The sequence below is a fragment of the Marmota flaviventris genome, chromosome 18 (genome assembly GCF_047511675.1).
Source record: "Marmota flaviventris isolate mMarFla1 chromosome 18, mMarFla1.hap1, whole genome shotgun sequence".
NCBI lineage: Eukaryota > Metazoa > Chordata > Mammalia > Rodentia > Sciuridae > Marmota > Marmota flaviventris.
In genome coordinates, this window is record NC_092515.1 from 18,264,184 (window position 1) to 18,281,722 (window position 17,539).

Genomic DNA, 17,539 nt, shown 5'->3' on the forward strand with positions numbered 1-17,539 from the left:
TCCTCTTCCACTGCTATCTCTGGCTCTAGGAGAGCCCATTCCCATTCCTTTGGCAGGTGGACCTGCAAGACCAAGTTGCTTACCTAACTTCTAAAAACAATCAGAAACATTAAACTTTTTTTTAAAAAAAAATTGTATCCTTCCAAAGTTTATTTGAATTATAAGGATTAAAACTATTTCAGCCAGATGCAGTGGTGTATGCCTGCAACCTCAACTACTTGAGAGGCTGAGGCATGAGAATTGCAAGTTTGAGGCCAACCTCAGCAACTTAATAAGACCTTGTCCCAAAATAGAAAATAAAAGAATTGGGGTATAGTTCAGTGATAAAACACACCTGGGATCAACTCCCAGTACCAGGGAAAAAAAAAGACAACTTCACAAAAATTCATCTATAATTAAATAGCACAGTCTCTATCAAAATCTAAAGTAAAGTTTTAATGGAAATGGGCAAGCTGACCCTAAAGTTCATATGGAAATGCAAAAGATCCAGCATGACCAAAACAAATATTTTTTTGGGGGGGAGTGCTGATCATATCATACTGATTTTAAAATCTACTATAAAAATATTATAATCAAAGCAGTGGAGCACTGACATAAGGAAGGACACATAAGTGACTGGAACAGAACTGGATGTCCAGAACTAAACTCAAATACTTAGGCTTAATTACTTCATGGAGTTTGTTTCCAGTGGTAGGGATTGAACCTAGGGCATGACTCATGCATGTTAGCCAAAACCTTTTATAAGGGTATCAAAACCATTCAATGGAGAAGGAATAGTCTTTTCAATAAGTGGTGCTAGGGTAACTAAATATCCACACACCCAAAAATGAATGTGACCAGATGAGGTGCCCCATCTGTAAGTCCCAGTGGCTCAATGAGGTTGGAGTAAGAGGATCGCAAGCTCAAAGCCAGTTTCAGCAATTTAGCAAGATCCTGTCTCAAAATAAGAAATTAAAAAAAGGGGCTGGGGATGTGGCTCAAGCGGTAGTACGCTCGCCTGGCATGCATGCAGCCCAGGTTCGATCCTCAGTACCACATACAAACAAAGATGTTGTGTCTGCCGAAAACTAAAAAATAAATATTAAAATATTCTCAAAAAAAAAAATTAAAAAAGGCCTGTGGATGTGGCTCAGTGGTTAAGCACCACTGGGTTACACCATCAGTACCAAAAATAAAAGAATGAATGTTGTGAACCCCTATCTCACATCATATACAAAAATTAACTCAAAATAAATCAAAGATTTAAATATAATAATTAAAATATAAAACTCTTAGAAGAAAACAAGTGAAAATTTTTGTGAGCTTGGGTTAGACAATGGTTTCTGAAAATAACACCTAAAGCATATGCAACAAAAAATTTAAAAATTGGGTTTCATCAAAATAAGAACTATGGCTGGGGATGCAGCTCAGTATTAGAGCACTTGCCTGGCATGCATGAGGTCCTGGGTTCAATCTCCAGCACCACACCCATGCGCACGTGCACAAAAGAAAATTTTAAATGTTTATAGAAGAATGCAGTGGTACACAGCTGTAATTCCAGTTACATGGGAGACTAAGGCAGGAAGATTAAAAATTCAAGGGCAACTTAGCAAGACCTTGTCTCAAATTAAAAAATAAAAAGTGTTGAGGGTATAGCTTAGTGATAGAGTGCTTGCCTAGCATGCACAAGGTCCTGGGTTCAATCCCAGCAGCACAAAAAGAAAGAAAATTCAATTAAAAAGGTAGACAAACCATGAAAATGGAAGGGAGACCAGTAGAGTAGAGGAGGAGAGAAAATGAGGGGGAAAGGGGAGGACGGGAAAGGGGAGGAAATGAGTTGGATAAGGCTGACCAAATTTTGCTGTGGGCATGTGTAAATGTACCATGGTGAATTCCACCTTTATGTACACCTATAAAGTAATAATTTATAAAAACAACAAATAGATGGGGAGAAGGTCAGTAGAGTAAGGAGGTGGTATGGGGAGGAGTATGTTGGGGAAAAGAAGTGGGAAGAGGTATTGGGGACTGAAAATGGAGCAAATTATATTCCATGCATGTGTGATTTTGAAAAAATGAAACCAACTATTACATATAACTATAATGCACTAATAAAAACATACAAAAAATGTACAATAACCAATGTTAGTGAAAATGTAGAGAAATTGAAATCCTCATTCACTGTAAGTAGAAGATTAGATGAGCACTTTAAACAGTTTAACAGTTTCCTCAAATGGTTAAATATACACGACCCACAAATTCAATTCCTATGCATATATCCACAAGAAAAGAAAAAAAAAAATCCACATGCTAGGCTCAGTGGCACACATCTGTAATCCCAGTTACCTGGGTGGCTGAGGCAAGATAATCACAAGTTTGAAGCTAGCCTGGGCAACTTAGTGAGACACGATCTCAACATAAAAATAAAATAGGTTGGGAATGTATTTCAGTGGTGGAGTGCTTGCTTGGCCTGTGCAAGCCCCTGGGTTCAATCCCTAGTAAACAAGTTCATAAAGAAAATCCTATATTCAAACATTCACAGCAGCATTATTTATAATAGCTAAAAAGTAATAACAACTCAAATGTATATCAACTGATAAATGAATAAAAAAAGGTATATAATGGAATATTAATCAGGACAAAAAGGGATGAAGTTCTGACAAATGCTACAATGTGTATGAACCTTGAAAACATTGGGAAAAGTGAAAGAAAAACTACATACAAGAAAGCATATATTATATAAAATATCCAGGATAGGCAATTCATGCAAATATAAAGTAAATTTGTAGAAAGCTGGGATTGTGGCTCGATGGCAAAGCACTTACCTCACACGTGTGAGGCCCTGGGTTCGATCCTCAGCACCACATAAAAATAAACAAATAAAGGCATTGTGTCCATCTACAACTAAAAAAAAATATTTTTAAAAAAAGTAAATTTGTAAAATAGGGAGTACTTGGCTAACAGATATGGGATTTCTTGTCCCAAAATTAGATAATAGTGATGCTGGTACAACTCTGAATATACTAAAAAACCATTGAACTATATACTTTAAAAAGATGAATTTTTTAAAAAATATTTATTTATTTATTTATTTTTAGTTTTCGGCGGACACAACATCTTTGTATGTGGTGCTGAGGATCGAACCCGGGCCGCACGCATGCCAGGCAAGCGCGCTACCGCTTGAGCCATATCCCAGCCCTAAAAAGATGAATTTTATGACACGTGAATTTTACCTCAATAAAACTATTACTTTTTAAAAAGTATCACCATATCATCCTTTGCCATTTTCTTTATGTATCATATTCACTAGTAAAAGGTGTATAATAAAAAAAATACATTTTCCAGGGATGCCTTTAGCACCAGACTGTCTCCTTTTTGTACTCCAGATAGAAATCTAAAGGCTGCTATCCAGAATCTGGGAATGTAAATTACCAAAACAAAACAAACAAAAAAAACCCTTGGAGATCAACTAATTTGCTAGACACAGTGGCACACACCTGCAACCCCACCTACTCAAGAGAATAAGGCAGGAGGATAACAAATTCAAGGCCAGCCTGTACAATTTAGCAAGAGCCTGTCTCAAAATAAAAAATTAAAAGGGCTGGGCCAGAGATGTAACTCAGTGGTGGACTGCCACTGGATTCAATTCCCAGGACTGCCAAACAAAACAAAACAAAACAACAACTCATCTAATTTAAACCCTGCAATTTACAGATTAAAAAAAAAAAAAATCCCATGATACTAAATGTCTCGCACTAGGCCACATAATCTCAGGATCGTACACTGGTATCTTGACTTTCAGAACTCCAAACATGAATGTTCTGTTCTAAACTACCCAGACTGGCAGATAAGATTAGGCAATGCTACAAGAAAAAAATCCTAAAATGAGGCCTAATCTAATAAAGTTTTGTTTCTTGCTCACAAAAAATTCAATGTGGGTCTGGCAGCCCTTCTTCAACTTGTAGGGACATCATTGGAACTTTACTGTCTTTAACAGTCACTCCAGCACAGAAAAAAAGTGAAAATTCATACCCCCTCAGTAATCCACTGAAAGTGACACATATCATTTCCCTTCACAGCAAGGCTTTAGTCAAAATTAGTCACATGATGCCAAATTAACTGTAAGAGAGATCGGGAAATGTAAGAGAACATATGGAATACTGTAAAAGCATTATAGTTGGCTGTAGCTGTCCATCCAGCCATGTGTTGTACAGTTCTGACCAGATGGCGAAAGCAATCTGGACTTCACGCAGGGAAGGCTGTTCTTTAATGCAGAGGCCCCACAGCTACTCTCCAGAGGCCAGCTCAAACTCACCCATAGTCTGCTCCAGAATGTGGTTCTCAGTTGTGTGTATGTATAGAGAAAGGGGGAGCAGGTTCCTTTGAGAAACATATGAAAAATCACTTCAGTCTAACACTCATCCAAAACACCGAAGTTTCCATTCAGTTTTGGAACTGGAGCCCCAGGTGAAAACAACAACAAAAACAAACTGCCCTTCACATCTCCATGCTTTCCTTCCCTCCAGAGGAAGACTATATAGTCCGGGAAGCATCAGATGATCTTTTGAAAACTGAGCTTCACTTTTTGCTTCTAGGGTTGGTCAAACAGGTTACCAAGCAAGGAAGACCTAAGGTTCAGGCTAAAGTATTTAGTAAAACCTCAGAGAAATAATATATAAGGGACCTTTGGACCCCCACTATTTCCTATGCACCTGTCTTCTCAAGGTGTGGTCCTTGGACCATGAACATCAGAACTAAGTATCCCAAGGCCAAGGGTACACCTGTGTTATTAACCAAATACTTCCTCACAAAATTTGTATGTTGAACCAAATTTCCAATATGATGCCATTTGAGGTAGTTAGAGGTAATTAGGTTGTGAGGATATAGCCCTCTTAAATGGTATTAGTAATTTTCTTTTTTTTTTTTTGTACCAGGGATTGAATCTAGCAGCACTCAAACACTGTGCCACATCTTGGCCTTTTATTTTTTATTTTGAGACACAATCTCACTAAGTTGCTTAGAGTTTCACTAAGTTCCTGCCTCAGCCTCCAAAGCTGCTGGGATTACAGGTGTGTGCCTGTAATTATTAAAAAAAAATAAATAAAAGCCAAAAAACTAGGTCTCTCTTTTCCTATCATATGAAGATGTAAAAAGCTGGAAATCTGCAATCCAGAGGAGGGCCTTTGCCAGAACCCCATAATGATGACACCTGATCTTGGACTTTTAGATTCCAGAACTCAGAAACAAAGTTCTGTTGTTTTTAAGTCACCCAGTCTATGGGACTTTGTTAAAGCACTCAGCAACTAAGATAACCTGTATGATTATAGGTCTTACATAATAGTATACTAGAGGTGGTCATAACCACCACCAAGAATTTTGTTAAGAACGGAAGCCAGAAAACTATGGCATTTACAGGTAAATGGATGGAGTTAGAGAAGATATGGCTAAGTGAAGTTAGCCAATCCCAAAAAACCAAACGCCGGATGTTTTCTCTGATATAAGGAGGCTGATTCATAGTGGAGTAGGAAGGAATAGATGAACTCTAGATAGGGCGGAGGAGTGGGAGGGAAAGGGAGGGTGTATGCAGTTAGAAATGATGTTGGAATGTGATGGACATTATTATCCAAAGTACATGAATTGGGGCTGGGGTTGTGGCTTAGTAGTAGAACACTCACCTAGCATGGGTGAGGCACTGGGTTCGATCCTCAGCACCACATAAAAATAAATAAATAAAGGTATTATGTCCATCTACAACTAAAACATATTTAAAAAAAATAAATAAAAATAGGAATTGGTGGGAATGAATATACTTTATATACAATCAGAGATATGAAAAAATTGTGCTCTATATGTGTAATAAGAATTGTAATGCATTCCACAGTCATATATACATTAAAAAAAAAAAAAGAACAAAACAAAAAAAATGGAAGCCAGGGGCTGGGGTTGTAGCTCAGTGGTAGAGTGTTTGCCTCTTATGTGGAAGGCACTGGGTTCGATCCTTATTTGTTTAAAAAAAAAAAAAAAAGGTATTTTGTTAATCTACAACTATAAAAACGTTTAAAAAAATAAAAAGAGTGGAAGCCAGAAGCTGAGTGTAGCTCAGTGGTAGCGCACTTGCCTCATATGCACGAGGTCCTGGGTTCGGTCTCTAGCACTATAGGAAACACACACACACACACACACACACAAAATGGAAACAGCAATTTTTTTTCACAAGACACCATATTAACATTAAACTTACTGAAACTAGAATGAAAAGAAAGAACACACCAGTGAAAAACAATGGCTTAAGGATTTCCTCCACTTATATTAGAATCAGGATACCACTCTTACTAGAATGACAATTAAAATGTTGATTCCTAGGGCACAACTAAGATCTAATACATCAATCTTTGTGGTGGAGCTGAGAACACTTATTTTTAACAAGTTCCTCAGGTGATTATGATGCACACAATAATTTGAGAACAAAAGTGGTCAGCTGAAAATGTGCTGAAAGCCACAAGTATGAGCACTCCAAAAGACACCACCTGTCTAAAATAACACTTAGTGAAACTCAGGTATTCTCAACAATATTTCTGTTCACTCAAGAATTCAGAAAAGCAGCTGGGTATGGTGGTGCATGTCTGTAATCCCAGTGACTTGAGAGGCTGAGGCAGGAGGATCACAAGTTGGAGACCAGCCTCAGCAACTTAGCAAGAACCTGTCTCAGAATAAAAATAAAAGGGCTGGGGATGTGGCTCAGTGCTCAAGCATCCCTGAGTTCAGTTGCCAATACCTAAACAAAAAAACAAAAAAAAAATCAGAAAAGCATTTCCACAGTTAATGAGTATAGCTCAATGGTAGATGGCTTGCATTGCAGTGCAAAGCCCTTGGTTCCATTCCTAAAACACGAAAAATGAAAACAAAAACAAAACAGAAAGGCACTTCTCCCACCAAAATAATAAACACTTCTGAAAACCAAGAAGCTAGTTGGACAATTCAATGAGAAATTCTGTGTGTATCATAACTGCTTCTAACAAGATCCCATAAGCGCCACGATCAAGCCTAGAGTTCTTCTCTAGGTAGAAGAAAAAACAAGCTCCTTAAAAAAGATGAAAAGTGGTTCATTTGCGATTTTTGTTGTTGTTGTTTTGGTACTGGGGGCTCTTTACTGCTCAGCCACATCCCTGGCCTTCTTATTTACATTTTAAAATTTTGAGATGAAGACTCACTAAATTGCTGAGGTTGGTCATGAACTTGTACTTGTGATCCTTCCTGCTTCAGCCTTCCAAGTAGCTGGGATTATAGGTAAGTGTCACTACACGTGGTTTGAAAACTATTTTTTTTTTTAAATGTTTATTTTTTAGTTGTAGTTAGACACAATATCTTTGTTTTATTTATTTATATGTGGTGCTGAGGATTGAACCCAGGGCCTCACACGTGCTAGGTGAGTGCTCTACCGCTGAGCCACAACCCCAGCCCCGGAAAACTATTTTTTTTAATCATTTTTTTTTTTTAAGTACTGGGAATTGAACCCAGGAACACTTTACCACTGAGCTACATCTGCAGCCCTTTTTCTTCTTTCTTTTCTTTTTTGGTACCAGGGATTGAACTCAGTGCACTCGGCCACTGGGCCACATCCCCAGCCCTACTTTGTATTTTATTTAGAGACAGGGTCTTACTGAGTTGCTTAGCGCCTTGCCATTGCTGAGGCTGGCTGTGAACTCACAATCCTACTGCTTCAGCCTCCCGAGCCACTAGGATTACAAGTGTGCACCACTGCACTGGACTCTTTTTTATTTTGAGACAGGGTCTTTCCAGATTATACAGGCTGGTCTCAAATTTATAATCCTGCCTCAGACTCCTGAGTCGCAGTGAGTGCAACCGTGCTTGGCTTGGTTTTTACTTATTCTTAATAGATCTCATATCTCTTGAGTTAATCCTTTAGATAAGGTTAAATTCAAGGAAATATCATGAAACTAAAATCCTATTCAAGTTCTATCATTCTCAAATGGGATCTTGCCAAGAAATAATGTGCAGAGAAGGTGGTCACACCTATCTACAGAGTCATTGTCATGGCAGTGAACATAACATTGCTTCACAAAATACTGTCAGAAGTTGTGTGATAGGTACATAAGGTTTATCATATCATTTGCTCTAATGTATATGATTAAATATTTCTGAAATAAAAGCACACACAAGCAGCTGGCTATATTCCTTTTATTTTTTATTTTAAACAAAATTCTTCCCAATGTTTTCCGATTGTTTTTCAAAAGCTTCCCCCCTTATTTATCTGCCTGAAGGACTAAATATGTTCCATCCATTTAAGGACATTTATTTTTTTATATTTTCTTAAAGGAATTTTCACTGGAAAAAACATTCACGATTTATGAATACACTATTCATGCTGCATGGAAATAAATACACATTGTGAAAGACCGCAGAAGTCAGTGTAACCAAAACTTGTTAAGATTTCAGTAATGTATTCATAAATTTTAATCCTACCTAAAATTCTCAAACACATAGCAGAAAATTATGTTTTAGTAGGTTAAGTCACATCTTTTCAACATCACAATAATTTTGCAAAGTCAGCAGCAATTTCCACTCCAAACAATAAAAAACAAGTATTCATTAATATAAAAAAATTTAAACAGAATTATTGTAAGATCTAGCAATTGTACTTCTGAGTATGTACAGAAAAGAACAGAAAGCAGGGACCTGAACAGATATTTGTACAGCCATGTTCATGGCAGCTTATTCATAACAGCTAAAAGGTGGAAACCACTCAAAAGTCCATCAACAGATGAACAGACAAAAAAATGTGGTATATCCGTACAATGGAATATTATTCAGCATTAAAAAATAGGGGGAAGCCTCGTAGGGTGACACACACCTATAATTCTAGTGATTTGGGAGGCTGAGGAGCAGGATTCAAAATTCAAGGTCAGCTTCAGCAATTTAGAGAAACCCTCAGCAATTTAGCAAGAACCTGTCTCAAAACAAAAAAATACTCCACGGGCACAGTGGCGCATGCCTGTAATCCCAGTGTCTCTGGGATTACAAGGCACTAAGTAACTCAGTTGAGACCCTATCTCTAAATAAAATACAAAACAGTGCTGGGGATGTGGTTCAGTGGTCGAGTACCCCTGAGTTCAATCCCTAGTACCCCCCAAAATAAATAAATAAGGACTGAGAATGTAGTTCAGTGGTAGGGCACCAGTCTAACATGTACAAGGTCCTGCACCCAGTACCTCAAAAAGAAGGAAAGGGAATTCTGACTCATGCTCCAACTTGCATGAACCTTGGAGACATTATGCTAAGTGAAATAAATCAGATACATAAGGACCAATGTATATGATTCTAATATATGAGGTACCTAAAATAGTCAAATTCATAAATGCAAAAAGTAGAATGTAAAAAAAAAAAAAAAAGTAGAATAGAGGTTCCCAGGGGCTGGGGAAAGAGAGATAAATAAGTTATTGTCTGATGTGGTAAGGAATTTCAGTTTGGGATGCTTGAAGAAGTTCTGGATTTAGGTGGTGGTAATGGTTGTAACAACACTATGAATGTACTTAATGACACTGAACTGTATACTTAAAAATGATTGAAATGACAACTTTTATGTTATGTATACTCCACCACCAAAAAAAAAAAAAAAATCACGAGATCATAAGATATTAAGAAAAATTCACTTTTGGAGGAGTTAAGGCACTAAGTGATTATTCTGAAATTGACTGGGGGTGGGGTATCAGGCAATTATCCTCCCTTTCCTGTTTATACTGTTTTGTACAATATTACCCTGGGGAAAGTTTTTTATAAAAGAAAAAGGGCTGGGGATATAGCTCAGTTGGTAGAGTGGTTGCCTTGCATGCACAAGGCCCTGGGTTTGATTCCCAGCACCACAAAAAAAAAAAAAAAAAGAAAGAAAGAAACTAGCTATTAAATACAGATGAAATGCTAATAAAAACACCATTTTGCAACCCTAATGAAACAGTGATTATCAATCATGGTTAAAATCATTAGATGAAAATTTGGTGAGGAAGTTTATGATGAAGGAATTAGACTTGATGACACTTGAACCCTCTGATTAATTCCAGTATTATTAAAAATAGAGAACTAGACATATAATTACATTATATTATGTAATGCTGTTATGGCATATTATTATGATGATGAAATACAAAGTACTTGGTACCATTCATGAAACACTAAAATATTTAGGTAAAATCTAATCAAGACTCCCTCTCTAGCCAGCAATTTATAGGAAATATGAAAGATAAACTACAAATTAAGTATTTTCCATAGGTCTTTTTAACCTTGCACATAAATAATCAGTTTTAAAAACCAAGGATCTTATAGCCTAGGTGAATTATAGTTTTAATAGTCTTCTCAGAGCAGTTTTACCAGCTTTGTCCTCCAGTTTCATTTTTGTTCCTTTCTCCTAACCTTGCAATGTGTCTGTGCCTATCGGTATGTATGTTAACATGAACTGAACCCAGGGCCCTGGGCAGGCCAGGCAAGTGTTCCACCACTGAGATATCTCTCAAGGCCTTTTAATCTCCTTTTTGCATGTAATTTACACTCACTGGGGTTCCCTGGCACTTAAGAATTAAATCAAACTTCTCACCAAGACCAGCACAGCCCTGCCTTACTCTTCAGCTTCATTTTGTGCCTTCTGATCCCTTGCTCTTAACTGTCCAGCCACATTGCTCAGATTCTAGTTTTTCTAGCACACCAAACTCTTCCATACCTTGATGATGCCCCTATCTGGGAAGCTCTTACCACCCTCTTACTCTCCTACTCATGATGCTCTTCCTTATTGTCTTTTAGTTCTTGAAAAGTTATCACTCCTCAGAGAAGCCATTTTTCTCTTTTTTTTTCTCCTTTGGGGGGGAGTATTAGGGATTGAATCGAGGGGCACTTAACCACTGAGCCACATCACCAGCCCTTTAAATTTTTCATTGTGAGACAGGGTCTCACTAAGTTGCTTAGGGCCCCACTAAGTTGCTGAAGCTGGCCTCAAATATCCAATCCTCCTGCCTCAGCCTCCCAACTCACTGGAATTACAAGTGTGCACCAATGTGCTGGGCCAGAGAAACCATCTCTAGTCAACCTGTCTAAACTAGGTTCACCTCATGCCTACAATGCTGTCTTGTCTTAATGAACTAGCAATCATCTTATCACTTTATTTGCTTGTGTATAACTTACCTGCTGGCATATAAGTTCCTAAGGACAGCACTGCCCTGTTGACTGCTGGGTCCCCAAAGTCAATGAGTGTGCTGGAAGATTCTTTGGAAATCTGATATCAGTGAGTCACTGATTGTTTTCTAGTGGCACTGTCCTGAAAATCTAAGAAAATGGCTCCTATGCAAGTCATCTCTCTACCTGGAAGGTGACAATTATCTGTGGCCTTAAGATAAGTGACATGGGGCAAAGGATGTAGTTTAGTGGAAGAGCACGTGTGAGGTCCTGGGTTCTATCCTAGCACCATACACACACAAGAAAAAAAGGAACATGAGGCAAAACAGAAATCATGGTTTCTACTTGCAAGGTTCACAGGTCACAGTATCATGAAACAATCTCCTCTCAAGCCGTGGCTTGATGTAAATGGAAAATGCTAGCTATTTCCCTGCCTATACTTTATTATTCACAAATCTGTTTATGGAATCTTTCACTATACACATACACATACACACACACAAACACACACACACACACACACTTTCCCTTTCATTTCTATAGTCAAAAATATACTTCTATTCCTTGGTAGTCCCAAGATTTGCAATTCAATTTATCTCACCAAAGTTGATGATCAAATATAGATGAACCCTCCAAAGAAGATGTAACAAAAAGCACACAAAAACACATTACCTATAAGAAAATGCAAATCAAACCACAAGATACACTAGGCATGGTGGTGCATGCCTGTAATCCCAGAAACTCAGGAGGCTGAGGCAGAAGGATCTCAAGTCCAAGGCCGGTCTCAATAACCCTGTCTCAAAATTAAAAAAAAAAAAAAAAAAATTAAGGGCTAGGAACATAGCTCAGGGATAAAGCTCCTCTAGGTTAAATCCCCAATACTCAAAAATAAAATAAACTACAAGATACCACTTCACAGCCACTAGGATGGCTATAATAACAAGTGCAGACAATAACAAGTATTGACAAGGATGCAGATAAACTTTAATCTTCATGCACTGCTCACTGGATTGCAAAATGGAAAACAAACCAGCAGTTCCTCAAATGTCTAAACACGGAATTACCACACAACCAAGGGATTATACTCCTATACATATACCCAGAGAAATGAAAAACATGTCTACACGAAACCTGTACATGAATATTCAGAGCATTGTTCATAATACCCTAAAACTGAAAAAAAAATCAACTGTCTTATCAACTGACAAATGAATAAACAAAATGTGATATAACCATAGAGTGGAATTCTACTCATTCTTGAAGAGGAATGAAGAGCCAATGCATCCATTAATATAAAATATCCAGATTAGGCAAATTCAGTGAAACAGAAAATTAATGGCTACCTAAAGCTGTGGGCTGGGAGGGAGAAATAAGAAGTGACTGCTAATAGGCAGAGGGTTTCTTTTTTGGAGTGATGAAAATGTTTTAACGTTAATTTCATTTAGTTGTGGCACAGTTGCAAACAAACTAAAAACCACTGAACTATATACCAAAAATAAAAACTTACAAAAATATAAAGATGAACCACTCTACAAGTAATTCCCTCTTTAGAGAAAATGAAATCCACAGAAAATGTTCCACTCCTGTCCAACGCACAATAATGTAAACCCAAAATATCTACTCTTGATAATGTGGAGACACTACAGGAAATTCTTTAGACAGATTAGTGAAGTTATTGTCCATGAAGTTCAAAGCCCAACCATTTCCATGTTTTAAGTTGAGACTGACTAAAACCATATTTAGACATGCACTCCAGAAAAATGCTTTGAAGAATTTTATTCTCATCATTCATGAATTTAAAATATCCATCCAGGCAAGAGAAAATGCCTGAAAGATTCAGTCTTCTGTTCCCTTCCTCCTTAGAACTCTTACTCTTTTGGCTCCCTTTATCCATTATCTCATTTGAAAGTGAAGCACCTTTGTCAGAGCAAAAATGAAAAGATGCTAGTTCTAGCTCACCTCCTTACTTCCATTTGAGCCATTCCTCCTTAGTGCAATGGGTCCTCAGAGCTCTGCTGTATCCTCTAAGATCAGAACATTCTCCCTGGGAAGATTCCCCAATCCATCTCTAGCCCAGATTTTTCTCCTAATCTCCAAACACCAAATACTCAACTGCTCAACAGACAGGTTCCCAAATCAAATGTCCAAAACCAACTCACCCAATGTTCCTTTTGTCTCTATGAATGGCATCACCATCCACCTCCTTGAACAAGGCAGAAACCTGGGAGTAAGCCTCCACTCCTCACTCTCCTTCACATCCAATTAATCATTTCTTCTTCCCCTTCCTGCCTTACTAGTGTTCCAGTCCTTCTCTTTCTATCATCACTGCCACTATCAAAGCTCAGATCATATTCATCTCTTATCTGAACACCAAGGTGATTCCTAAGTGGTCTTCCAAATGCCTGCGCTCCTCTGGTTGATGTGTGATTGTTACAGATCCAATCTGATCACGCCACTCTCCTCATTATACCGGGAATGATGACTGGGCATGGTTGTGTATGCCTGTAGTTCCAGCAACTTGGGAGGCTAAGGCATGAAGATCGTGAGTTTAAGGCCAGCCCCAGTGACTTAGCAGGGCCCTAAACAACTTTGCAACTGTCTCAAAACAAAAAAAATTTTAAAAGCTGGATCTTAAAAAAAAAAAAGGATGGGGAGGTGGACCATTGGTTAAGCACCCCGGGGTTCAATCCCCAGTGCAAAACAAAAACCTGTAATGGCCTTCCCAACTTTCTCACACCGTCCTTGTTCTTCCCAACACCACCTGCTTCTGACACATACCATCTTCCCCCTCTCCACTGGTCTACATAGTCCATTCCCTTCATCTGGAAAGCTCTCTTGGCTTACTCTCATGCCTCCTGGATGTCTAACTTACATGTCACTTCCTCTTGGAAGCCACTCTGTGCTAGGGACCCATCTGTGTGCTACCATAGCATCCTGTTTTTAGCCCTGTGCTGGCATTAACTTTGCCGTTCTGTAACATACTGTGTCACAACCGACAGTTTCCTCAGTGTTTCCCTGCCATCTCCAAGCCCCAGCTCACTGAGCTCATTCAAGATATTCAAGAGTGCTAAGCACAGTGTAAACATTCAACAAATACTAGCTGAATGATTAGTTCATCCACAGTATTTACTTAATAGTTATTTCTGCACCACATTCAGTCAGCCTTACCACCCACAAAGGCACCAGTTTAAGTGCTAAAAACTAAGTTCTGCTAAAAGAATAATAAGGGAAAAAAAAGTTACTGATCATGCCACATTCAGGTACTCCTAAATAAACAAAATGGACCTTCCTTAAGTGTCTACAATGTATCAAGTATTACACTTGGAGTTTTAGAGATAACTAAAACCCTACAATAAAAACAGCTGACGTTAACTAAATGTATATTAAGTGCCAGGTACTGAGCAATGCACTTAAATGTGTTCGAATTTAATTCTCACAACAATCTTGTGAAGTGGGGGAAATATCTAAAGAGGTTAAAGGAATTCATCAAAGACTATCACTGGGTTAACGAAGTAGTCACCAATAGAGCTAGGTTTGGATCCTGGAAGTCTGCCACCGGAGGCTGAGTTCTCCATCATTACACTATTCCACCTCTGTCAAATACATGTTTTTAGACCATGGTGTTCAGTTTATTATAATTAGAAGATGATGTAAAGCTATAGGCTTCTTGGAATTGACAGGAAGTTAAGTTGGAACAATGAAAAGTGACCTCTCTTTAAGGAGAGGTCTATATAATATAATAGATAATTCTATATCTATTACTAATGATTCCCAAATTCAACACTCCAGTCAGTGGGACCCCTTCCTGAGACTAGACCCATGAGACATCTCAGCCCTTCAAAATTCTGCCTTGCCACCCTTCCATTTCCTGCTCCTCCTATTGTACTTACTGCCTTGTATGGTTAAGGGCACTACAACTCTAAGCCTAAACTTTAGGTGTTATCCCAGAAGGTCCCTGTCTTGTTCCCTCCCCTTTCTACCCAGTACTTTCAGTGCTGCCAATCTCACTCACCAGTGCCTGCTCTGCAGCAACTGCTTCATAAATGTTTGTTACTGTTACTATTCCATCCTAAATGCCTCTTTACATCTATATTGTTCAGTTTCTAAGGAACTAGTTTTCCAGAGCAAGGAATATGAAGGCACAGAAGCTGAAGAGAACTTTTTGTTTCGTTTTGTTTTTGGTGGGTGCTAGAGATGGATTCCAAGGTCTTAGGCATGTCTGTCAGCCAAATGCTCTATCACTGAGCTACAATCCACACCTAAAGCACAGAATCATAGAGAAATGTCTCCTATAGAGAGAGCCAGGCTGACAACCACTCAAGCCATAGATTTTTCCATGAAAGCAAACAGGAGGTACACCTGAACACTGGCTAGTAGAGAATAGCAAAATCCAAAGAGCAAACTAAAGATTATGAGAATGTCACATACTGAAATAGAAACTAACAAATGGCTCCAATTTCAACGAACCAAACATTCTACTTTATTCCATTTTACAAAATTAATAATTCAGCATTTAATACTGAGTGGCTCTCAAAAAGTAGGGAAAAGGGGCTGGAGCTGGAGCTCAATGGCAGAGCACTTGCCTAGCATGTGTGAGGCACTGGGTTCAATACTTAGCACCACATAAAAACAAATAAATAAAATAAAAGCATTCTGTCCATCTACAACTACAAAAAAAATTAAAAAAAAAAAAAGTGGAGAAAAGGATGATTCTGCTTTCTTGTCCCCTGAGCAATTGGCAATGTCTGGAGACATTAGTTGTCACAACTGGGGAAATGCTAGTGGCATCTAGTGGGTAGAGGCCATAAATGCTGCTAAACATCCTAAAAAGCAACCCCCACAGAATTATCCACCCCAAAATGTCAAAAGTGCTACTATTGAGAAATCTTGATAAATGTTCTGAGCACCCTTCTTTTCAAGTTACTTAGTGTATAAAAAGTTTCTTCTTTCTGGGAAGATAATACAAACTTCTCCCATAAACTAAGAAGAGTTCGTAAGATAGTTACGGGGTATCCTTGGAAAAGAAATGGGTAAATGCTAACTAAATAGTTTAGAAAATAAATGCTATGAATTCAGAGGAAGGCCCCCCCTTCCCACAGGCTAAGGCCCTTATATAGACCTCAGAGCAGAAGGGGTGCCTCAGTCAACTTCAAGCCAAAAAGTACCCAATATCCACCTTCCCAGCCTTACCTGTAGCAGATCTTGTCCCTTCAAGCTACCCTCTGCTCCTGCCAAAGTGTTCACTGTTTACCCATGACAGGAACTGAGCCACAGGGACACAACATCCCACCATACTATTACTACTAAACAAATGCACTCACGTACTTCACAAAAATTCTGTCCTTCAGCTAAGCAGCAATAGCCCCCCATCCAGGACTGAGAAGGCCATGACATCATCTCAACCCAATCACTAAATGTTCCTATAACTCCTAGAGGAAGAAGGTAATAAAAAGACAAAGGTACAAAATGTTGTACATGGTTCAGACCCTAAGCCCTTGTCCTCCACCACCTAAAATCAGTGCTCAGCAGTAGCCAGCCAGGAGCCGCCTCATTTCCTGTGCAACTACAGTAAAAATAGGAAGTGGGGGAGGAAGTTCACAAAGCAGAAACAAAAGTAATCACCGCCTAGCTTCCTGAACACAAATCACTGAGCAGGGAGGGTATCATTAAAACATCAAAATGGAAAGGCAGGAATGGAGAGAGCCAAGGCCAGAGGAAAGGAAGTGACACTTCTGGGTCCACCAAGCCACAGACTATTTCTGTGACAGGGAAACAGCTCCAAAAGAAAAACTGGACACTAACCTACAGAATGGCTTCCTAGGAATTAATGCTAAAACATTTTAAATTTAAAACTCATGTAAAAACTCCCAAAATATTTGTCCTATCAATGTAAAAAATGTCAAATGAAAACATTTTAGGGAGGCCAAGATTAATCTTTTTCTTTCCCCCCTAGTCAAGAAGTGGCTATTAAAACTGCTGTCAAGGGGCTGTGGCTCAGTGGTAGAACACTTGCCTAGCATGTGTGAGGCACTGGGTTGGAGCCTCAGCACCACATATAAATAAAGAAAAGCATTGTTGGGCTGGAAATATAGCTTAGTTGGTGGGCCCTGGGTTCAATTCCCAGCACCACAAAACAAAACAAACAACAAAAACTGTTGTCAAAACAAAGAGTTACAGAGCTGGAGTTGTGGCTCAGCAGTAGAGTGCTCGACTAGCATATGCAAAGGCCTGGGTTCGATCCTCAGCACCACATAAAAATAAATAAAATAAAGGTATTGTCCACCTACAACTAAAAAATAAATAATAAAAAAAAACCCAAAGAGCTACAAATTGATTACATAACAAAATGTGAAGTCCATGTATCCTACATTGAGTTATAAAACCT

At 38.5% G+C, this 17,539-nt stretch overlaps 1 protein-coding gene across 2 annotated transcripts in view; it reads right to left on the reverse strand.

Annotated features, from left to right (window-relative positions):
* Garre1 (granule associated Rac and RHOG effector 1) overlaps nucleotides 1-17,539 on the reverse strand; it is an 89,319-nt gene that overhangs the window by 59,784 nt on the left and 11,996 nt on the right. Inside the window, exons 1-2 of one of the 2 annotated variants that reach the window (XM_071604954.1) lie at nucleotides 16,345-16,752; nucleotides 11,827-11,947 (exon numbers count right to left, since the gene is read on the reverse strand). The exons of the other annotated variant lie outside the window; for it this stretch is intronic. The gene's annotated coding sequence lies outside the window, so the exon portion shown is untranslated. Of the gene's footprint in view, nucleotides 1-11,826; nucleotides 11,948-16,344; nucleotides 16,753-17,539 lie in introns of those variants that run through there. 2 annotated transcript variants of the gene reach the window in all.